Source organism: Chiloscyllium punctatum, chromosome 20 (genome assembly GCF_047496795.1).
Source record: "Chiloscyllium punctatum isolate Juve2018m chromosome 20, sChiPun1.3, whole genome shotgun sequence".
Lineage (NCBI taxonomy): Eukaryota > Metazoa > Chordata > Chondrichthyes > Orectolobiformes > Hemiscylliidae > Chiloscyllium > Chiloscyllium punctatum.
In genome coordinates, this window is record NC_092758.1 from 80,009,154 (window position 1) to 80,030,358 (window position 21,205).

At 45.3% G+C, this 21,205-nt stretch overlaps 1 protein-coding gene across 8 annotated transcripts in view; it reads left to right on the top strand.

Annotated features, from left to right (window-relative positions):
* ebf1a (EBF transcription factor 1a) overlaps window positions 1-21,205 on the top strand; it is a 456,422-nt gene that overhangs the window by 251,118 nt on the left and 184,099 nt on the right. The window lies entirely within an intron of this gene.

Sequence of the window (21,205 nt, forward strand, 5' to 3'; positions counted from 1 at the left end):
AAAGTGGCAGGATCTTCTCATTCAGCCTGAACAGTGTTTGAGCCCTGTGCTGTTAGCATTAATCTGACCTGCATGCTCCCTTGAATGCACCTATTTACCTCAACTGTTCCCCATGGTCTTGATATCCAGGTCCTTGCCACTCGCTGGGTGAAGAGTTTGTCTGGGATTCCTCCTCAAATTTATTGGTGACTCTGTTATGTTGAAAGCCCTCATTTGGGAAGCCCCTACTGGTGGAAACATTTACTCGATACCTACCCCATCAAGCCCTTTCATAATCTTCAGCACCTCCATCAGGTCATCCTTTAAGGTAAAGGAAAGAGTGCCAATGTGTTCGATCCTTCCCAATAGGTGACCCCCTTAAGTCTCGTACGATACTCGTAAGAATAAATTTCAATTGGTTACAAGTACACAAACAAATCAAAGATTGATCATTTGAAATGACCTGACTTCTGGATATTGTGACTTGCTGTTGCTCAGGTCTGTTTAGGAGCTGGGAGTATCTCTTCCTATCGTGATTTTGCAAATTTGTTGGGAGTTACGTTGTCGTAAGGGCTAATTGTAAAACTGTGTGGGGCTTGTTGAAGGATTTAGCTGCAGTCCAACTCACTTGCTGTCATCATTAAGGTTCCTGACTGGTTTTGAACCTGGGGACAGACCACTTTGCCGATGATTCCCCTCAGACACTGAGGTGCACGCTGAATCACAGATTTATTTCAGCGCGGAAGAAGGCCATTCGGCCCCTCATGCCTGCATCGGTCTGTTACCTACTGCCAGTCTCCTGCCTTTTCCCCATAAGCCTGCACACCATTGCTGTCCAGATGATCCCCTCCAATGCCCTCGTGAATGCCTCAGTTGAACTTGCCTCCACCACATTTCAATGCATTTCGTATCCTGACTACTGACTGTGTGAAAAGATTTTTCTTACATCACCCTTCCTTCGCTTGCGTGTCATTCTAAACCTATGCCCTGTTGTATATTACTGAGTAGAAACAGCTTTACACTCTAACAAGAATAACAGTGTAAAATCATCTTCCTATTGATAACATTCATTTCCACAGACTTGAAACAGTCACTCCACCCCCGACTTCATTTTGCCTTTTCTCTCTGTCTTTTTTTTAATATAAGTTCAATGCTGTTCCTTGCATAGCCCTTCCAGCTACATTCTTACTGTTTTCTTGTCCTGGAATCGCCTTGATTCTGCACTGAAATTTAATTTTCAAGCAAGTCCAACACCGAGGCCTTTCCCTCCCACTCCAGCCTACTATCCCCAAGGCTAACTGTTATAGCTTAGCTCCTACACTGAGATAACACAGACCAGGAACTGAATCTGTTAGTTCCTTTATATTACCCACTTCCATTACCACCTCAGCTTTCAAAGCAAAATGTGATGATTAGTCACTTTCATTTACTGTCCAAACTACTATAGATCCAGTCATCCAATATAGTAGAGACTCAATGATTTAATGTAGAACCAAGCATCCAATATATTACAGAAAGAAGCAAGTTCCATTTATATATTGCCTTTTCAGGCCCCCAAGTACTTTCGAACCATTTAGCAACTTTTATCATGTGAAGAAATACATTAACTAGTTTACACAGTGAGGTCCCATAAACAGCTTTAAGGGAAATAATGATTGTTCATCGTAGAATGGTTACAGCACAGAGGGAGGCCGTTAGGTCCATTGAGAATCTGCTAGCTCTCTGCAGGAGCACTTCATCTCATGCCACTGCCAGTTTTTCTCCTGTACACTGGCAAATGTTTCTGCTTCGGATAATGACCTGAATCTTTTGTGAACCTGCTGCCACTATTGTCTCATGAGGAAAAGTAGAACGGACTGGGCTGGAGTGTAGAAAAGGAGGGGCGGACTTGATTGAGACATGTGCGATCCTGAGGGACACTGCCAGGGAAAATTTGGAGAGGGTGTTCGCCCTAGCACTAGGGGGTCACTGCTTAAAACTAAAGGGGTCACCCATTTAAAACAAGAGATGAAGTGATATTTTTCTATCAAGGGGTTGTAAATCTTTGGAACGTTCATCCTAAACATAAGTGGTAACAGAGTTTTTAGATAGTTTCGAGGTAGAGATGGATAGATTCTTGTTGAGCCAAGGGGGTCTAGGCAGGAACATGGATTTGCAGTTGCAGGTATCCCCTGATTTTTGAAAGATCGCTTTACGCCACTTGGCTTTTACGAAAGAGCTACATTAGCACCTGTTCTCGCTAACCGAAAGAAATCCAAAGAGGATTTTTGCTTTTACGAGAAAAGGCAATATTTTTCCCGTTGTAAGTTAATGCTTCTTCGCTACATGCCATTTCGGCTTACACAAGGTTTTATGGGAATGCTCTGCTTTTGGATAGTGGTGGAAACCTGTACGGTCAGATCAGCCACAGTCTTATTAAATGGTGGAGCAAGCTTGAGGGGCTGAATGGCCAACTCCTGCTTCATATGGTTTCGCATCTGAGACAAAGATGGCACCTCCTACTGTACAGCATTCTCGGGACTGCATGACTAAATGATGCACCCAGGTTCCCTAGATTGGGCCTTTAAACCGTGATTATTAAAACCAAAGCTCCAATCTAATTGACTCGAGGGCCACATGCCTCATGATTTATCAGGTTACACAACTGACATTTTGTTCAGTAGGGCCAAACATGGTGCCCCACAAATAGCCAAGCCAGACACTTTGTAATTAATTTAAAAAAGAAAGGCTAGGGTTAATTTAATCTCTACTTCATGAAAGTTAGGAGCGTTTTGGCCATACCTGCTCTCTCAAGTTGCGTGTAAGGGAAAATTATGTTCTAATTGGTTCAATTTCATATGTAAATTAGATGTAATTAGCATAATTTTTTCATAAGTTATCCATAATGGCTGAACAATTATACTCTCAAGTTTTATAAAGATTGTTCTTATGCACTTCTATTATGGAGCAAAGTCTATTTTGTTATTAACGTAATTGGCATAGGCAAATGAGATTGAATTAGCAGAATGCACTGATATGTTATCCCAATTAGGCAAACAATTATACCCTCCTGGTTTCATAAGAATTAGACATTTCAAATGGTGAGTTGTGCATGAAACCGTGATAAAGTTTGAAAGGGCTGACAAAAGTCCTGGTGGAGATCTATGCTACAGCTTCCTATGGTTTAGATTATTGGAGATGGATAAGGGAAAGATTTGGGGAATTTCATTTGAATTTTCACTGCCACAGAGTTAAATTATATGTTTCAGATCTTTTGGGATTGCTGTCTGGTTCCGCGATTGCACACAGCAATTGATGTTCTGTCCTGTGTAGCATTCTGGATGGAAAATGGGGTAAAATTAAGCTCAGAGTTCTTCATTTAGGCCTGGAGTCTCACCTGCTGTCTCTCCCTTCTCTGCTTTGCGCCACACAATGACCTTGTAGCCAAGATACCACATGATGTGACTCCCCGTTCCCGCGTCAAGGTGCACCACAGGAGAGGCACTGCTCGTGGTGTCGGTGCCTGAGGGTAGGGTGGGGTTAAAGTCATTCGGTAAGGTGCGGCATGGTGGCTCAGTGGGTAGCACTGCTGCGTCACTGCGCCAGGGACCTGGGTTCGGTTCTGGCCTCGGGTGACTGTATGGAGTTGGCACGTTCTCTCTATGTCTGCGTAGGTTTCCTTCTGGTACTCTCTGGTTTACTCCCACAGTCCAACGATATGCAGGTTAGGTGGATTGGCCATGCTAAATTGTCTGTAGTGTACAGGGATGTGTAGGTTAGGTACATTGTCAGGGTAAACGTAGAGTAATAGGGTAAAGGAATGAGTCTAGGTGGGTTACTCTTCAGAGGGTCGGTGTGGACTTGTTGGACCGAAAGGCCTGTTTCCACATTGTAGGGACTCTATGATTTTGCCTGCCCCATCTCTGCTGAGAAGTACAGGGCGAGAGCAGGACTTGGCTGAGTGCTGGTGCCTTTCCCAAATTGTTTATATTCACTCACGGGATGTGTGTGTCACTGGCTAGGCCAGTATTTATTATCCATCCCTAATTGCCCAGAGGACAGTTAAGTGTCAATTAAGGGTGGCACAATGGTTCAGTGATAGTGCAGCTGCCTCACATTGTCAGGGACCCGGGTTTGATTCCAGGTTTGATTCCAGCCTTGAGCGACTGTCTGTCTGTGTGGAGTTTGCACGTTCTCCCCAGTGTCTGCGTGGGTTCCCTCTGGGTGCTCTAGTTTCCTCCCACAGTCCAAAGATGTGCAGGTTCAGTAAATTGGCCATGCTAAACTGCCCATAGTGTTCAGGGATGTGCAGGCTGGGTGGGTTAGCCATGGGAAATGCAGGGTTGTGGGTTGTGGGGTGGGGGATGGTGGATGTTGGTGGGCTACTCTTTGGAGGGTCACTGTGGACTCTTTGGGCCAAATGGCCTGTTTCTACACTGTGGGGATTCTATGCTGATAGATTGCTGTGGGTCATTTTATACCTGTATAGGCCAGACCAGGTAAGGATGGCAGATTTCCTTCCTGAAAAGGGCATTTTTCCTGACAAATCACAGTGGATTCATGGCCATCATTATACTCCTAATTCCAGATATTCATTGAATTCAAATTGTACCATTCGAACCCGGGTCCCTAGAACATCACCAGATTCTCTGGATGCATAGTCCAGCAATAATGCCATTTCTGTAGCCTGTAGATGTTCATTGCTTCTCTCTGCAGGTGAGGTGCCTGTGAACTGCTACATCTGGAGGATCAGCATGCTCGGTGCTGCTGGGTGTTGTTTTCACACAGTCCCAGTCCTGAAGCAGCTGGAATACTGTCAGAGCTGGCAAACTGGTTCAGTTGTGCCATTGTAAATGAGGAGACGCAGTACTCATTTCACCCCACCAGTGTCAACTAAAGCTAAAAAATCACACTGTGAATTGTTAGACCCTTTGTTCCTGTAAGTCAGCTGCTGGGGTTGTAAGATATTCTGCTAATTTGCTGACGCTGTTTTAAAGTCAACTCTGAAGTTCATGTAAAATGTTAGTGGGATGGGAGATGTTTCAAGGCTCATTCTCAAGCACATTGAAGCTGAGAACCTGATATACATTGGCAATTGGTTTGCACAAGCAGAAAAGACCCTGTTCCTTTAACTAATGTTGGCCTGTGCCTCCATTTATGGAGCTGTTATCATTTCTTACTTGGCTTCGAACAACACCAATCTCCTGTTCATAAAAGATGCCCCATGAATATGCAAATGCATTGTATTTATACTGGTCTGTTTTCTGGGAGGAATGCTCGCGCGTACACACACACACACACACACACACACACACACACACACACACACACACACACACACCCCTAAACAATCATGTTCTCTCTCTCTCACACACACACACACACCCCCCTAAACAATCATGTTCTCTCTCTCTCACACATACACTTTCTCTCTTGCATGCACATAATGCGCTCACATACACGTGCTCTCTCACGAATGCACTGACACATGTGCTCTGTCACACACGCACACAATTACACTTACTGTCTCACAGACACACAGGAATGTTCACACATGCGCTGCTCTCTCTCTCTCTCTCTCTCTCTCTCTCACACACACACAAACTTGCTCACACCCACACTCAAACACACAAGTCCTTTCTCACTTGATCGTTTGCAAACTGCATCAGTGCTGTTTGTCATTGTTACAGGGAATGTAACATTATCTGGTCAATTGCATTCTCCGCAGTTTGTTTTTGGTTGTTTTGACCTTATTAGCTGGTATTTTCTTTGTGGCTCCTGACATCGTCTCCACTTGCTTGTATCATCCACCTACACTAACTTACACATAAGCGTGCCCTGGAAATGACAAAATAACAACTAGTTTTGAACCGTGGATGTGAACTAGCTAAAATCATTCCCAGTACCTTCCTGAGTGTATCACGTTGTCTTTAACCTTGAAATTGTTACAAGTTATTTTTAGACAGCGGAGATGGAAAAACTCTAGTGTCAGTTGTCAGGACAGGAAAGGTTTAAACCAGGAAGCACACTTTCTGTTTTATAACATCTGAAGCACCTAGAGACATTTTATGACATTAAAGATGCTTAAAAGATACAATGTTTTGTTCTTGTTAAATTAACCAAGTGTCATAAAACTATGGCTATCTTCTGACTGAGGATGGCGGAGGCAATGTCTGAGCGGTGTTATCACCAGATTGTTAATCCAGAGACCGAAGTAATGTTCGGGGAACCCAGGTTCAAATTTGAATTTGGCAAAAATCTGATATTAACAATCTAAAGATGAGTGTAAAATCATTGACCATTGTCATAATGCCCCATCTGGTTCACTAATGTCCTTCAGGGAAGGAAATTGCCATCCTTAGCTGGTCTGGACTACTCAAGACCCACAGCAATGTGGTTGACTCTTAACTGCAGTTAGGGATGGGCAATAAATGCTGGCCCAGCCATTGATGCTCTCTTCCTATGAATGAATAAAAGCGACTCACCAATTCCTCCCATCCACATTCTGTCAACTAGGAAATTATAAAACCACAGGAGCAGATGTAGGCCATTCAGCCCAATGAGTCTGCTCTGCCATTTAATGAGATCATGGCCGACCTTCAATCCTAAACTCCACTTCCCTGACTTTTCCCTATAGCCCTTGATTGCTTTACTGATTAAAAGTCTATCTATCTCAGCTTTGACTATAATGAACCAGCCTTGACAGCTCTCAGCAGTAAAGAATTCCACAGATTTACCACTCTGTGAGAAAAGAACTTCCTCCTTCTCCCTATCTGAAATGTGCAGCCCACCTCTGGTGCTTGACTCTCCCACAGGGGGAAGTAACCTTTCCACGTCGACCCTGTCAAGCTCCCTAAGAATCTTCTCTATGTCTTGTTCGTTACAACGCAATATAATAGTGCTGCCTAGGATTGCCAACTTCAGCTGGATAAGTTCCTGGCGATATTATCACATGACTCAAGCCACCCAACTGCCATTGGTCACCTAAGATGTCCACAATCTCACAATGCACTGCCCTTCTCATAGCCAGTCGATGAGTGTGGTGCTGGAAAAGCACAGCCGGTCAGGCAGCATCTGAGGGGCAGGAGAATCGATGTTTCAAGCATAAGCTGTTCTCAGGAATGCACAAAATGTCGATTCACCTGCTCCTCAGATGCTGCCTGACCTGCTGTGCTTTTCCAGCCCCACAGTCTCGACTCTGATCTCCAGCATCTGCAGTTCGCACTTTCTCCTGGAATAGATGGTGAATCTATTCTACCGACTGCCTGATTTTTAACTGTCCATCAATATGCTAAATCGTTCAAGGAATCTTTCAGTGCAAACCCAATTATTCTGTATTGTCTTGATGGCTTTCTACTTGCTGCCAATGACCTTTTGTCACCTCCTCCCCTCACCCCACTACAAAACCGTGTGGTGTAGTTGGACCTGGAGTGATTCATACTTAAACAAGATGTGTAATGTCATCTTCAGCTGGAATTAATGTTAATGATAATGGTCTGATAACCAATTTGTCTAAAGTGATTTATAAACTCAGTGGGTTAGAATCATAGAATCCCTACAGTGTAGAAACAGGCTATTCGATCCAACAAGTCCACATCAACCCTCCGAAGAGTATCCCACCCAGACCCCTTCCCCTACATTTGCCCCTGACTAATTCACCTAACTTACACATTCCCGAACACTATGGGCAATTTAGCATGGCCAATCCACCTTACCCTCACGTCTTTGGACTGTAGAAGGAAACTGGAACACGCAGAGGAAACCCACACAGACACAGAGGATGTGCAAACTCCATACAGAATTTCCTGAGGCTGGAATCGAACCCAGATCCCTGGCGCTGTGAGGCAGCAATGCAGACTGCAGAGCCACCACGTCTCTCGCTGTTTTGTTTAAAACAGTAAGCGCATCATAAATTATAACACAAACATGAGAGTAAACTGACTGATTTCTGTGCGTCCAGCTTGTACACCCCCAGCAGATTAACTGTCAGGCAGAGTCACAAAATTGTATACATGCAGTATTTGGAGATCTGAAAGGTGAACTCCCTTTAGCGGCAAGGTGCACACACAACAGAAGTCATGGTGTTCCTGTGTAGTATTGGGACAGTGTGATTTATGGAGGTGAAGTCAAAAAAAAATCTGAAAGAAAAAGCAGGTAGTCTGTCAGCATTCAGAAAGAGCGTGGGGGAAAACAAACCGGCCAGCTAAAATCTGGATAATAGATCCTACAGCAACTTGGATTTCTATAGCGCCTGTAGTTTGATGGCTCCATATTTGAACCTTTAAGCCAGCTTTTGAATCAGCTGCTAATAGAGAAGGTGCTCATTGCAAATCTTTCAATTTTTACCAGGGGCTGCTGCAAAACGTTAGGAGGGAACAGATTATTCATGTCAGATATTAAAGCAGCTATTATCACTATGTTAGTATTAAAACATAACTGGCCTTTTAGAGGCAGTAAATCAAGCTGTGCTGAACCATACTCTCTGAACTGGAACGAGCCCAGTAACACAATTCTTCTAAACTGTGTTGGTATATAAGGAGAGACTAGTCAGTCGCCCACCTATTGTATTTATGTTGTTTGAACACACAGAAGTCTCTTTAGTTCTCAGTCATTCAGAAGATATTCAATATACCATTTACCACAAAAGTCCACTGATACATAAGTCCTACCTTGCTCACTCAAATTGCATTTGGTCTTGGACGCTATCGCAATGCAGGTCACAGAGTGTTGGAATACATTTGACAGTGTCTCCTGTCTTTTTTTTCCCCATGGAGGAGAAGTAGAGTGTAAAGCAGGGGCTCTGAGTTCAGAGTTACCCCATTTATGTAAGTCTTGCAGAGTCATTTCTACTCTCAACATACTCCTTGCCCCCAGTGAAGTTTGGTGCTTCCATTAAGCTTTGTCATTAGGCAAAGTAAAAATTCAAAAATTGGAAATGTATCTAGTAGGTTCGGGTGCCATTAAGACTGTGGATTAGACCCATCTGATCATTGGTCCCCTTTTCTGAGCCCACCAGGCCATATTTCCTCTATCCAACTATTCCTCACACCCACTCTGAGGTCCGTGAGATGACCTCTGGCTCCCTCAGCCCTATTCTCACTCAGATGCTGACCATCCAGCATCTCTGCCTGTTACTGGATGTCTTTAACAGCTACATCTGTTTTGGGTACTGTCCCTCTTCCTTTGACTGTGCTGTCATTGCTCCCCTCCTTTTAAAAATGAACCCCTCACTCCATAGTTGTTCCAGCCTGACACTCCACCTCAGTCTTCCCTTCATATTCAAACTGATTGAATGTGCTGCAGCCTCACATATCTGTGTGTGTTTTTCTAGAATATTGGGCTTGAATCTCCCCAATCCAGGTTTATCCCTTGCCACTGAAACAATTCCATAGAGGCTGATATCCGTCACCAAATTACCCGGTATTGATTTTAGTATTTTATTGTATTTTGTTTTAGTCCTTGATTTTAGTATTGCCTCTTTCAGAGGCAGGTATCTCTAGCCGTGTCCTTTTAAATATTTTTGAAAATAAATGACACCAGGTTATAGTCCAACAGGTTTAGTTGTAAGTACTAGCTTTCAGAACACCGTTCCTTCCTAGCTATCAGAACTCCGAAACTAGTGCTTCCAAATAAACCTGTTGGCCTATAACCTGGTATGGTGCGATGTTTAACTTTGTCCACCCCAGTCCAACACCGGCACTTGCGCATTATGGCTTTTTAAAATATAAGTCAGCCAGAGCTTCCTGATTGGGAATCTGGTTACTCTGGTCCAATCAGGGAACTCCTATTCTATCCAAATTGGTTCCTGTCGACAACAGGAGAATCACCAGTCAAAGGTAGTCCACCAGTCAAAGGTAGTCCACCAGTCAAAGGTAGTCTATCTCCCAATCCTTCTTGACCTAGCTCCAGCTGTTGACATGGTTGGTCACTCTGCCCAAGGTCTCTCCCTGGTGAGCTGACAAGGTCTGCCCACTCTCCCTCAGCTTCCACACTCATTCCTCTGACTGTAGTCAGTGAATCCTTAGACATGGTTTCTCTTCCTGCTCTCACACCATTATTCCTGAGTCAACCCCACTCCTCCCCCTTTTGTTTATTGCTGATGTGTCACCCCTTTGTGACATCTTGCGGAAACGCCACGTCAGTTTCCACACTTGTGCCCAAGTCGCAGTGGTTCCCATCTCTTGCACCTCTCCCAGCTCCTCCGCTGTTGCTAGATTGGACAGCGAGGGTGGCTACCTCAGAAATTGCTGGCTGGCAGGGTTTGACATGGTGTGCAGCTGTGGTTTCAATAAAATGCCCACAGTATGAAACGCTGTGAGGTCACATCACTGGGAGTGCTGCTGCCTCTTCGGAGAGTTGGAAAGTGTAGCACTGGAGAAAGCACAGCTGGTCAGGCAGAATCTGAGGAGCTGGAGAGTCGACGTTTCGGCTATAAGCCTTTCTGTTTGACTCTGACTCTCCATCATTGGCATTCCTCGCTTTCTCCGACCTGTCTCTTCGGAGGCCAAGACTGTGCACAAGGAGAAAGTGAGGACTGCAGATGCTGGAGATCAGAGCTGAAAATGTGTTGCTGGAAAAGCGCAGCAGGTCCTGAAGAAGGGCTCATGCCCGAAACGTCGATTCTCCTGCTCCTTGGATGCTGCCTGACCGACTGTGTTTTCCCAGCACCACACTCCAGCATCTGCAGACCTCCCTTACACCTTGTTGGGCCAAAGGGCCTGTTTCCACACTGTAAGGATTCTATGATTCTAACTAAGTGGTACAGGTGAAAACGTTATGGATACCTTCATCACCTTCGGCCCAATAGGTCTACACTGACCCTCTGAAGAGTATCCCACCCAGACCCATTCCCCTACTCTATTGCTCTACATTTACCCCTGACTAATGCACCTAACCTACACATCTCTGAACACTATTGGGCAATTTAGCATGGCCAATTCACCTAATTTGCACATATTTGGGCTGTGGGAGGAAACCGGAGCACCCAGAGGAAACCCAAGCAGTCACGGGGAGAACGTGCAAACTCTACACAGCCAGTCACCTGAAGTTGGGAATCGAACCTGGGTCCCTGGTACTGTGAGGCAGCAGTGCTAACCACTGAGCCACCATGCTCAGTTGCCTGGGTTGAATTCCCACACTGGCTGAGGTTACCTGAAGGTCTTGCCTTCTCATCCTCTCCCCTTGCCTGAGGCATGGTGATCCTCAGGTTAAACCACCACCAGTTGACTCTTTCTCTAATGAGAGAGCAACTCTGTGGTCCAGTAGGACTGCGGCCACTTTTTACCAGTCTTCCCTTTCTCTCCCCCTCCAAGTTTCCTCACCTTCACCTGAGAGGAGTCTCCTGCACGACTTTAAAAAGGGAGAAGCTGAAAGACATCACTACTCATGTAGTCTTATCGTGATCGTCTAGTAGAAGGCCATTTAGGATTGAAATGAGGTGAAATTTCTTCACTCGGGGAATGATAAGCCCGTAGAACTCCCTGTTGCACAAAGTGGTTGAGGCCACAACATCGAATGTTTTCGAGAAGACGACAGATATAGTTCTTCAGCCTAAAGGAATCAAAGGGTATGGTGCAAAATGGGTGCTGAGTCTGATGATTGTATTCAATGGTGTAGCAAGCTCAAAGGGCCAAATGGCCTACTCCTGCTCCTGTTTTGTACATTTCTGAGGTAAAGGGTTCCCCAAACTGAATCTCTGTATGGAGCTGCCAGTTCAGCAAATCCCTCTCAGTGATGTGAAGCAATAAGTCTGGACAGTATCTGCAAAGTATCAGTGATTATTTTCCCCTCTTGTTGAGGGTGTAATAATTTAAAGAATTTCCTGAGCTGATTACTCATTGTGCTTTCTTTACTCAATGGGACTTAAATCACAGCCAAACAGTTGTAGTAATATATAGTTGTAGGAATAAACTGAGAGGGATGACCAAACAGGAGAAATGGACAATCAGTTTTCCTGCTGTCTAATTTAGTAACTCTCAGTATTTATTACAAGTTAATGCATTAATCCAAATTCATTTCTATTTAACTGCATATGTGTATATATCTCTTCTGAACAATTGGGGAAGCAATATTTCTTTGTCTTATAGATTTATTCATTAGTGAAACCAATTAGAGTGATGTATCCTTGCATTGCATTACTGTCTGAAACCCTCAGTTGAAGAACTTTCAGCATTATTGCTCCAAAATAGTGTTACAATTATTTAAAGGTTTGTTGGAAAATGTTGCAGAATAATTTCAACCTAATGTACATTTGTTTTCTTCAAAGATGCAATTATTTTTCCTTAGCTAAGGGATTCCATAACCTTCCCTTTGATTCTGCGAGGCTCTGGACAGTAAATGTATTGCTCAACTTGGTATGGACCCTCAGAGACAAGAAAGAACCCAGTCAGAGCTAGGATAGCTGTTATCAGTGAGACTAATGAGGATCTCTGTGATCATTTACTGTGGTTTAGAGTCAAACAAGGGGAAAATCCATTTCTGGATTTCTGGAAAATGCACCTTCTGTGTGTTTTTTTAAAGTCAGTATACCTTTGAGAGACATGCTCATGTCACCATCACTGTATCATTGCATGAGACTGGGATCACAGACTCCATCTTATCTCTGATCGTTCGAAGCATAACCCTCTACAGGAGGCATGCTCCTTTGTTGTAAGTGACTTTCTTAGGGTTAGCCTGAGGAATGTAATGTTTGTGCACATTACTTGTAAGAAGCATCTGTTAGATTCTTCAATACCACAATGTTCACACCAGTTTCTGATGTTACGGGAGGCAACCCAAAAGTTGCTACATTTAAGCAAACTAGCACCACTATCCAGTGACTTTTGTTGGTCAGGATGGGTGATGGATGAAGCATAAGAGCACAGTGAAAGCGTCCAGAAACTGCCTGACTCCCTCGCTGTCTAAGTTTGTGTATATACGTCTATGGGTATATACACAAGGGCAGCCCCGGGTGATGAGAAACTCTGGAGAGCAGGAGAGGAAACTCAAGTGGGGAGAAAGGGTAGAGCTATCCTGAGTGGTCCAGGTGAAAATTTGACGGAATGCGCAATCCTCACATTGAGAGTATGTTGCAACTGGGCAGTACTTCTGTAGCATTGGTGAACCTTTGTAAATCTGGCAAGCAAGTGTGCACCATAAAGTCCTACAAACCGTGGTGAGATAAACGGGCAGGCATGAGACAGAGGGCGTGCACAGTAGAGAGGCATGAAGTTACTGTGTTTTGGCAAGACAAAGGCAGAGAGGCGGCATAAATGAAATCTTGTAATGGGGCAGGTCGGTCAGCTCAGTTGGCTGGATGGCTGGTTTGTGATGCAGAGGGATCCCAATAGCACGGGTTCAATTCCTGCCCCAGCTGGTGTGACAATGAAGGACACTGCTCCTCAACCCCTCCCTTCGTCTGAGATGTGGTGACCTCTTAAGTTAAAACCACCACCAGTTGTCTCTCTCTGATGAGGGAGTAGCCATAGGATCTGGTAAGACTATCGTGACTTCATGTTGAAACGAATAGAGAAATCCTGGGAGTATTCATACACTAATAATTGAAGTGGCCAGACATGTCGAGAAGGCTGATTTAAAAGTTCTACGTGATACTTGACCAGTTAAGTGGAGACACTGGGTGAAACCTAATGGAGTGTAGTTTTAATCGAATGGTCTTGACTGCTGACTGGGGAGCCTTCTAGTTGTGTTCGTGGTCTCTCCAGATCCCGGTTGTTGGGTGCTGACACACTCCATTGTCCGAGGCCATGGTTGTGGTGTCCTCGATGATCTTAACAACCCACCCACAACTAGTCACATGGGCGACACCTCCCTGTCCCCAAACATGAGTCAGCACCTTTAGCAGAGTAGGAGAGAAAATTAGCAGAGAGTGTTAAAAGTGGCCAGTCTCTTTGAAGTAGAAATCAGAATAAGCACAACTTCTGTTCTGCGTCTTCCTGTCTGACTAAAAGGCTCTGCTCCATCAGGAAATGATAGTTACAGACCCTGTCAGTCTGGCCTGATCTAACACTTTATTATCTAATGATCTCATACACATCCAGGCAAGGCCAGGACATCATTCTGACAGGCAGTGTGCTCGAAACAGCTCCATCAGTTTATGTATCATTACTGCTACAAGCGACCAGGAATGCACTGCTAGCCAGATGCAAATCGCTCGCTCAATAACATAGGCAGTGCAGTGGAGGGTTCAGCAGAGCTGTGTGCTTTCAATGTCAGCCTGGGTAAGCTCTATTGGGGAGATTTTGCAAATTTAAATTAGTGGATAGAAAATCTTATGGAGCACGGCAACCTCTGACCCTCGATTCCTGATACATGCTTTTCGTGAACAAAGCTTGACAAAAGGAGTGGAACTCCAAGTAATCTGCTCTGTATTTGTACAGCCAGAATAAACAGCTATGCATCTCTATTTAATGTGCACTCATCAAATTCCAGCCTCTTTACCATCTCCGATTTTAATCTTTCCACCATTTTGACTGTGCCTGGTCCTAAACTCTGGACTCCTCACTCAAAACCTTCCTTTTAATATTACGACTCGGACCAAATTGTCCTGACGTTACCTGATGTCATTTGAATGCTAGTGTGGTTGGTGACTGGCCTGTGAAGAGCCGCAAGACGTTCCCCGGCATTAAATATGCTATATAATTGCAAGTTGTTGTTGCTTCACTTTGAAAGCCATTAAGAGCTCCCATATTTTGAAATATCCAGGTGATCTGGTTGCTGCTTTGCAGTTAAAGAATTAGATAGGCTTGGTAAGATCTGGATGTGGTGCTCCCTTTAGCTGTCATTCCAGCTCTCTACACTGGACTGACATGTTAGCTTCCTTCCATTACAGTCAGTGTCCGTGGTGCCCCAGTGAAGAGCCACTTGGTTGCTGTCTACTGGCATGTGTGCCCGTTTGACTGTGAAGACTGATTCTGGTAACCCAGTGCCTGGGCCTTTGAGGTGGGGCTTTGGTCAGAGATCAGGAGCAGAGACCCTGGCCTGGGAGTGGGGTGGCCCAACTATTGCATCATTTGCAGCCTGAGCAACCAGTTCAGCCCAGCATGGGGGAACAGGGAGTTAAACCTCCCACTTCCCTGCTGTGTGCCTGCACAGGACAGCATTTGGTGTGCATTCGGTCGCTCAGACCCAGGCGGTTGCAGAGTCGAGAGTGCGGCCCTGGAAAACCGCAGCTGGTCAGGCAGTATCCGAGGGGCAGGGGAGTCGATGTTTCCAGCATGAGCCCTCCATCCTGACTCCTGATGAAAAGCTCATGGCTGTGCTTTTCCAGTCACACATTCTTCGACTCAGATGTCCAACATCTGCAGTCCTCACTTTCTCCCATAGAGTTCCAGCCTCTGACAGTAATGCCTTGGAAGTGAACGATTGGATGTGTTGTACCAATCTTGGGTGAGGCCCCATCATCCTCCCATCCCCCCCCGAAGCAAACGGGGTATCCTCCGATCTCTATGGTGGAGAGTAGCCCGTGGATGCACTGACCTCCAGCACTAGCTTCATGGGTGAGCTGTGCTACAGGGTCTATGGTCATAGAGATGTACAGCACGGAAACAGACCCTTTGGTCCATCTTGTCCATGCTGACCAGATATCTTAACCTAATCTAGTCCCATTTGCCAGCACTTGGCCCATATCCCCCTCAATCCTTCCCATTCATATCCCCATCCAGACGCCTTTTGACACTGTTGAGTGAAGAGTCAGGGCTCCAGGGCAGAACCCCTCCAGGACTCAGCTCTGAGTTTTACTCCCAGCAGCACAGGCCACACACAACACCATGTCACAACTGGACTGGGGCCGGTTTTATTTATAATGTGCAATAATTCAGGCAACAGTGTGAGCTTTACACCGGAGGAGACAGTTTGGCTGCTGGTGATGAAAAATAAATAATTAGGAGTGTGTGCTTGTATTTAGTTGATATGGGCAGTGATGTGTGTGTTGCCTTGTATGTCCCAGAGACAGCCTGCAATGTGATTTGTTAAGAGGCGGTTAGTTCTTGTGAACTCTTTGCCCTCACCAGATACCAGGACTTTGACTTTTCTTCTTCTTGCAGTCAATGGCTTTCTTTCACCTGGTCTCATTCCCGTGAAGCCACTGCCCCTTGCTGGGGGTATGGTTTCACAGGCACGGAGAACTTCCCAGCAGCAGTTCTTCATGTGCAAGCACAGACACAGAATGCCAGCAGAAAGTCAGGCTTCGGAGGGCAAGTGGGTACAATTTAGAATCATCAGATGCCTACAGTGCAGAACATCGAACAGTACAGGCCCTTCGGCCCCCGATGTTGTGTGGAGCAGTTATCCTAATCTAAGATCAACCTAACCAATGCACCCCTCAACTTACTGCCATCCACGTGCTTGCCTAGCAGTTGCTTAAGTGTCCCTAATGTCTCTGACAATACCACCACCGCTGGCAGTGCATTCCATGCACCCACCACTCTCTGCGTAAAGAACCTACCTCTGGCCCATTGAGTCTGCACCGACCCCCTCCCCCAAAGAGCATCTTGCTAAGATCCAGCTCTTCACCCTATCCCTGTAAGCCTGCATTTCTCATGTCGGATTCCTGATGAAGGGCTTATGCCCGAAACATTGACTCTCCTGCTCCTTGGATGCTGCCTGACCAGCTATGCTTTTCCAGTGTTACCCTTTTTGACTCTGCATTTCTCATGGACAATCCATCCTAACCTTGCACATCTGTGGATTGTGGGAGGAAACCGGAGCACTCAGAGGAAACCCACGCAGATACGGGGTGAATGTGCAAACTCTACACAGGCAGTCGCCCAAGGCTGGAATCGAACCTGGGTCTGTTGTGCTGTGAGGCAACAGTAACCACTGAGCCACCGTGCCGCCCCAACTGAGGGGAATTTCACCACAAACTTAAACAGTTTGGCCGTCAGTAGGACTTAATCTCTAGATGTTAATGGACATTCGCTGCAAGGCTTTTCATGTTGCCACCCAAGATGGTGGGAGGGCACTGGGAAGAGTCAGGGAAGGAGTGGGATGAATAGGATGGCTTTTTTAAAATGCCAGCCCAGGCAAGATAGGTTGAATGGCCTCTTGCGCGGCATAAAGAACAAAAAAGAAGTGACAGTGGAGGAACAAACCTCTCGGCCCTCCAAGTCTGTGCCGATCATCTTGACCTAACTAAACTAAAAAACAAACCTTCTGCCCTTATTCAGTCCATATCACTCTATTCCCTCCCTATTCAAGAACCATCCAGATGCCTGTTAAATGTCACCAACTTGCCTGCTTCCACCACCTCTTCTGGCAATGTGTTCCAGGCTCCTACCACGCTCTGCGTGAAAAACTTCCCTTGCACATCTCCCTTAAACTTTACCCCTCTCACCTTGAATCTGTGCTCCCCTGTAATTGAAACTTCAACCCTGGGAAAATGTCTCTGGCTATCCACCCTACCTGCGCCTCTCATAGTTTTGTAATCTTTGATTAGGTCTCCTTCTGTGAAAACAATCCTAATCTTTTTAACCTTTCCACATAGTCAGTGCCCTCAAGTCCAGGCATGTTTCTATAAGTTTGTTTCTACATTTGACAATAGGTCTGTAAAGAAAATCCTTCAATGTCTTCCTCCATTGCAGGGAGTGGAAGATTGATAAGATCAGAAGACATTGAAGAGGAAGCAGGTTATTTAGCTCATGGAGTCTACTCCACCATTCAATTATTCCCTTACTGATTAAAAATCTGTCTATCTGAGCCTTGAATATGCTTAACATCCCAGGTAAGGGAGAGTAACTGGTAATTGAAAGGCTGTGTGGCTCAGTGGCAAATCAAATGCCACTTCCTTGCTTCAGAGAAAAGATTTATTAAATGCAAAGAATACAAGTGCTTTTGCTGATAGAACATTCAGAGTAATAAACTCCCATGCGCAGTTATAATGAAAAAATTCAACATAATTCTTGGGAAAATGAGCCGCTGGACTCCCCCAGGAATGGACCTTTAATTTTGACTCTCAACATTTGGGCTATCCTTTCAGGCTTGATTTGATTGGATGGAGGAATAGGTTTGAGGGGCTGAATGGCTGACCCCTGGATAGATTTTAACGAGCTTCTTAAAGGAGGAAAGGGTGGGTGAGGTGGAGAGGTGTAGGAAGCGATCCCAATGTTTAGTGGCTCCGCAGTTGAAGGCATAACCTCCAGTGATGGGCTGTAGAAACTTTGTAGATGTTTGCTAGGCTGGAATTGGAGGAATGCTGGGATCACGGAGAGCTGTAGTGCTGGAAGAGATCGAAAACATTGAGCGAGATTTGAAAACAAGAATGAAAATCTTAACTTCGAGATGTCTCTGGACTGTCTGGCCAACATGACACATCCAGCACAAGGGATGACAGATAAGCAAATCTTTGTGCTAATCACACTGTGATTAGTATTGATGGGTAGAGGCATTGTGATCAACATCTTGCCCTGTGTCTGGGCTGGTCTCGAGTTGTCAACATTTTTGAGGCATTCATAAAGCTTTTGGCCAGCTTTTGCCAATTCCTTTTCTCTAAAAGAATTTGTCTTCATGTTCATCAATATTTTTAACCAACCCATTCAGGCTTGTTATGGTACATCTCTGGAGCAGATGAGACTTAGACCCAGGCCTTCTAGCTGAGAGGGAGGGTCACTGCCATGTGCCACAATAGCCTGTTGCTAGTTGTCCAATTGTATCGAGTTGTTACTGCTGAGCTCAATTTCACCCTCACCTGAAATCCTAAATCCTCTGCAGCAGGAAGCCAGTGGCTAGTCAAAAGCTATTCTGGCTGATTCCTTTTCACTTGATAACCCAGGTACTCAGAGGTCAATTGTTGTTGATCCAGTGACAAAGCCAGGAATCAAGACACGGACCTTATGGTCTTCGGAGTTTCCTCCGGTCAGTTTCGAGTGTGCAATGCCTCACAGAGCTGTCAAGAGAGTTTACTGATGGTGAAACAATCCCTGGCATTATCAGTAGCAGGGGCTGGAAAGAAAAATGATGTTTGCAGAGGGTGAAGCAACCTCGGGGACGGGAAGAATTTAAAACTCGCTTCTGTACTGTGCAAAGTAGGTGGAGAGAACACTGTTAGCCCCAAAAGGACGAAAGGCAGTGGAGTGAAAATGAGATGCACCCCACCCGGCTTTTCCCAAATAATTAATTTGAGCCAATTGCACACCCAGACGTTAGTGACATTCAGTACTATGCCAGCCTGTCTTGCCCAGTTCCTTGTGTTCATTTTGCCTCTGTCCTGGTGGTTCTGACCCCCCCCCCCCCCCCCACCCAGTGCTTCCAGTACTGGGATGGCACAGATTTTCTTTTATTTATTCCTGGGGTTTGAACCTTGCTGGTTACACCGTCTGGAATCAGACTCAAGAAGGGTGTGACCAGCTGTCTTCAAGAATCATAGAATCCCTACAGTGTGGAAACAGGCGCTTCGGCCCAACAAGTCCACACCGACCCTCTGAAGAGTAACCCACCTGGACCCATTCCTCTACATTTCCCCCAGACTAATGCACCTAACCTACACATCCCTGAACACTATGGGCAATGTAGCGTGGCTAATTCACCTAACCTGCCCATCTTTGGACTGTGGGAGGTTACCCACAGTCAATATCCCAGTACTCCCTTCCCAGCAGAACAACTGAACCAGATGCAGTGCAGTAGTCCACAATGACACTGGGTGAATGTACAAACTCCTTAGTCTTAGTGGACTGCTGCACCACATCTGGATCTGGTGTGCTGCTGGGAAGGGAGTTCTGGGCTGTTGACCTAGCAATAGATCGGTGGTATGGCTCCAAGTCAGGACAATGTGTTTGCTGTGCAGTGGGTTCATTTATTGAGCAAAGGCTAGACCCAGAACGTGAGGATCGGGTAACGCAGGGGGCCTCAGTTCAAACTATTTCCCTCCCCAGGCGGAGTCAGCATTTTCAGTTGAGGGGATGAATGAAAGAGGAAGGTGGTTCTGACTGCAGTGTGGCTGTGGAAGAGTTAACATCTAAACAAGATGCATAATGTAGCCTCAGTGTTAGTGTATAATAATATATACTGGCTGCAAATTGGAAAGTAGCTGTAAGTATCTTAAACAGGACGTTATAGAGATTTCAGTTTTATTAGCTTTGGCACAGACCCTCTGAAAAGCAGCAAAGAGGGTTACTGTGGGATTCATTTTCTTTACCACATCTAGCTTTCTCCCGATGGAGCATAATATTATTCTGTGCACAGTCTGTGCGCAGGAACCACAGAAACCTCGATCCGAAGTCCCTACAGTTGGGAGACATGGAACTGTGAGGCACTGTGCAAACAGATGCACCAAAAGGGAGACCATTCTCTCTCAATTAAAATACTTTCTCAGGATGGTTCTGAATTGGTGGAGCAATTCCTCTTTCTCCTCCCGAATCTGCGTCACTCCCTCCATCCACTGTGCCCTGATATCAAGGCCATTTGCTTCTGCCCATCCCACCTTATTCTTGGTCTTTCAGGCTTTTCCTTCCTCTTGTGTATCAAAGACGTGTCCCATTTTCACCAGGCTTCCCTCCTCTTCCTCTTTCCCCTCAGTAACCTCAGTACAATGGACCTTTCTGCATTGTGAAGGATGACTTTTGACATGCATGGTGGTATGGGTTAGGGAAAGGTGGTTGCTGCATTCTGTGTTCAGGATCTCTGGTCACATAAAGGGTCTGGAGGGGTGAGTGGTTAATGCCAGGTACAGGTTGTGTTAAATTGGTAACAAGACTGAAGGCTTAAATCTCGGAGATTCAGTGGGTGATTCATAAATAATTTGTTTGGAATGCAAATCCCATATTTCTAAAGGGAGCACCTTCCCAATCTATCAATGAATGCAGGAAGCTTTTGTTCCCCATACGGATGAAAATAAAAACAATAACATCTCTTGTAATTGGGGAGAGATATTTAAATCAAATTTCTGTTAGAAACTCAAAGGATTAAAAGAGCATGATTGCACATTGGGATTCTAAGGTACAAAGATTTTTTTTTCTGAAATAAATAAGGCAAGAAGTGCTGCGATAATAATAAAGCCTTGTCTGTTGTGATGTGCAGGCAGTGGGGACAGAAGCTGCATTTGTGGTTGTTGGATCGTGGTGTTCGCAGGCTCTAGGGAAAGAACAGATGGAACAGAGGGAGCCACAAAGGTCTAATCCTATCAGATGGAGCCTCTTCCTACCATCTGGATAATCCACGCACAATTTCAAACCTTGTGAAGGATTCGACTTTGGCCAGGCTTAGTCTTTGGAACAGTTCTGCGTCACTCCTTGCATCTTTTCAGTCTCAGATTTTATAA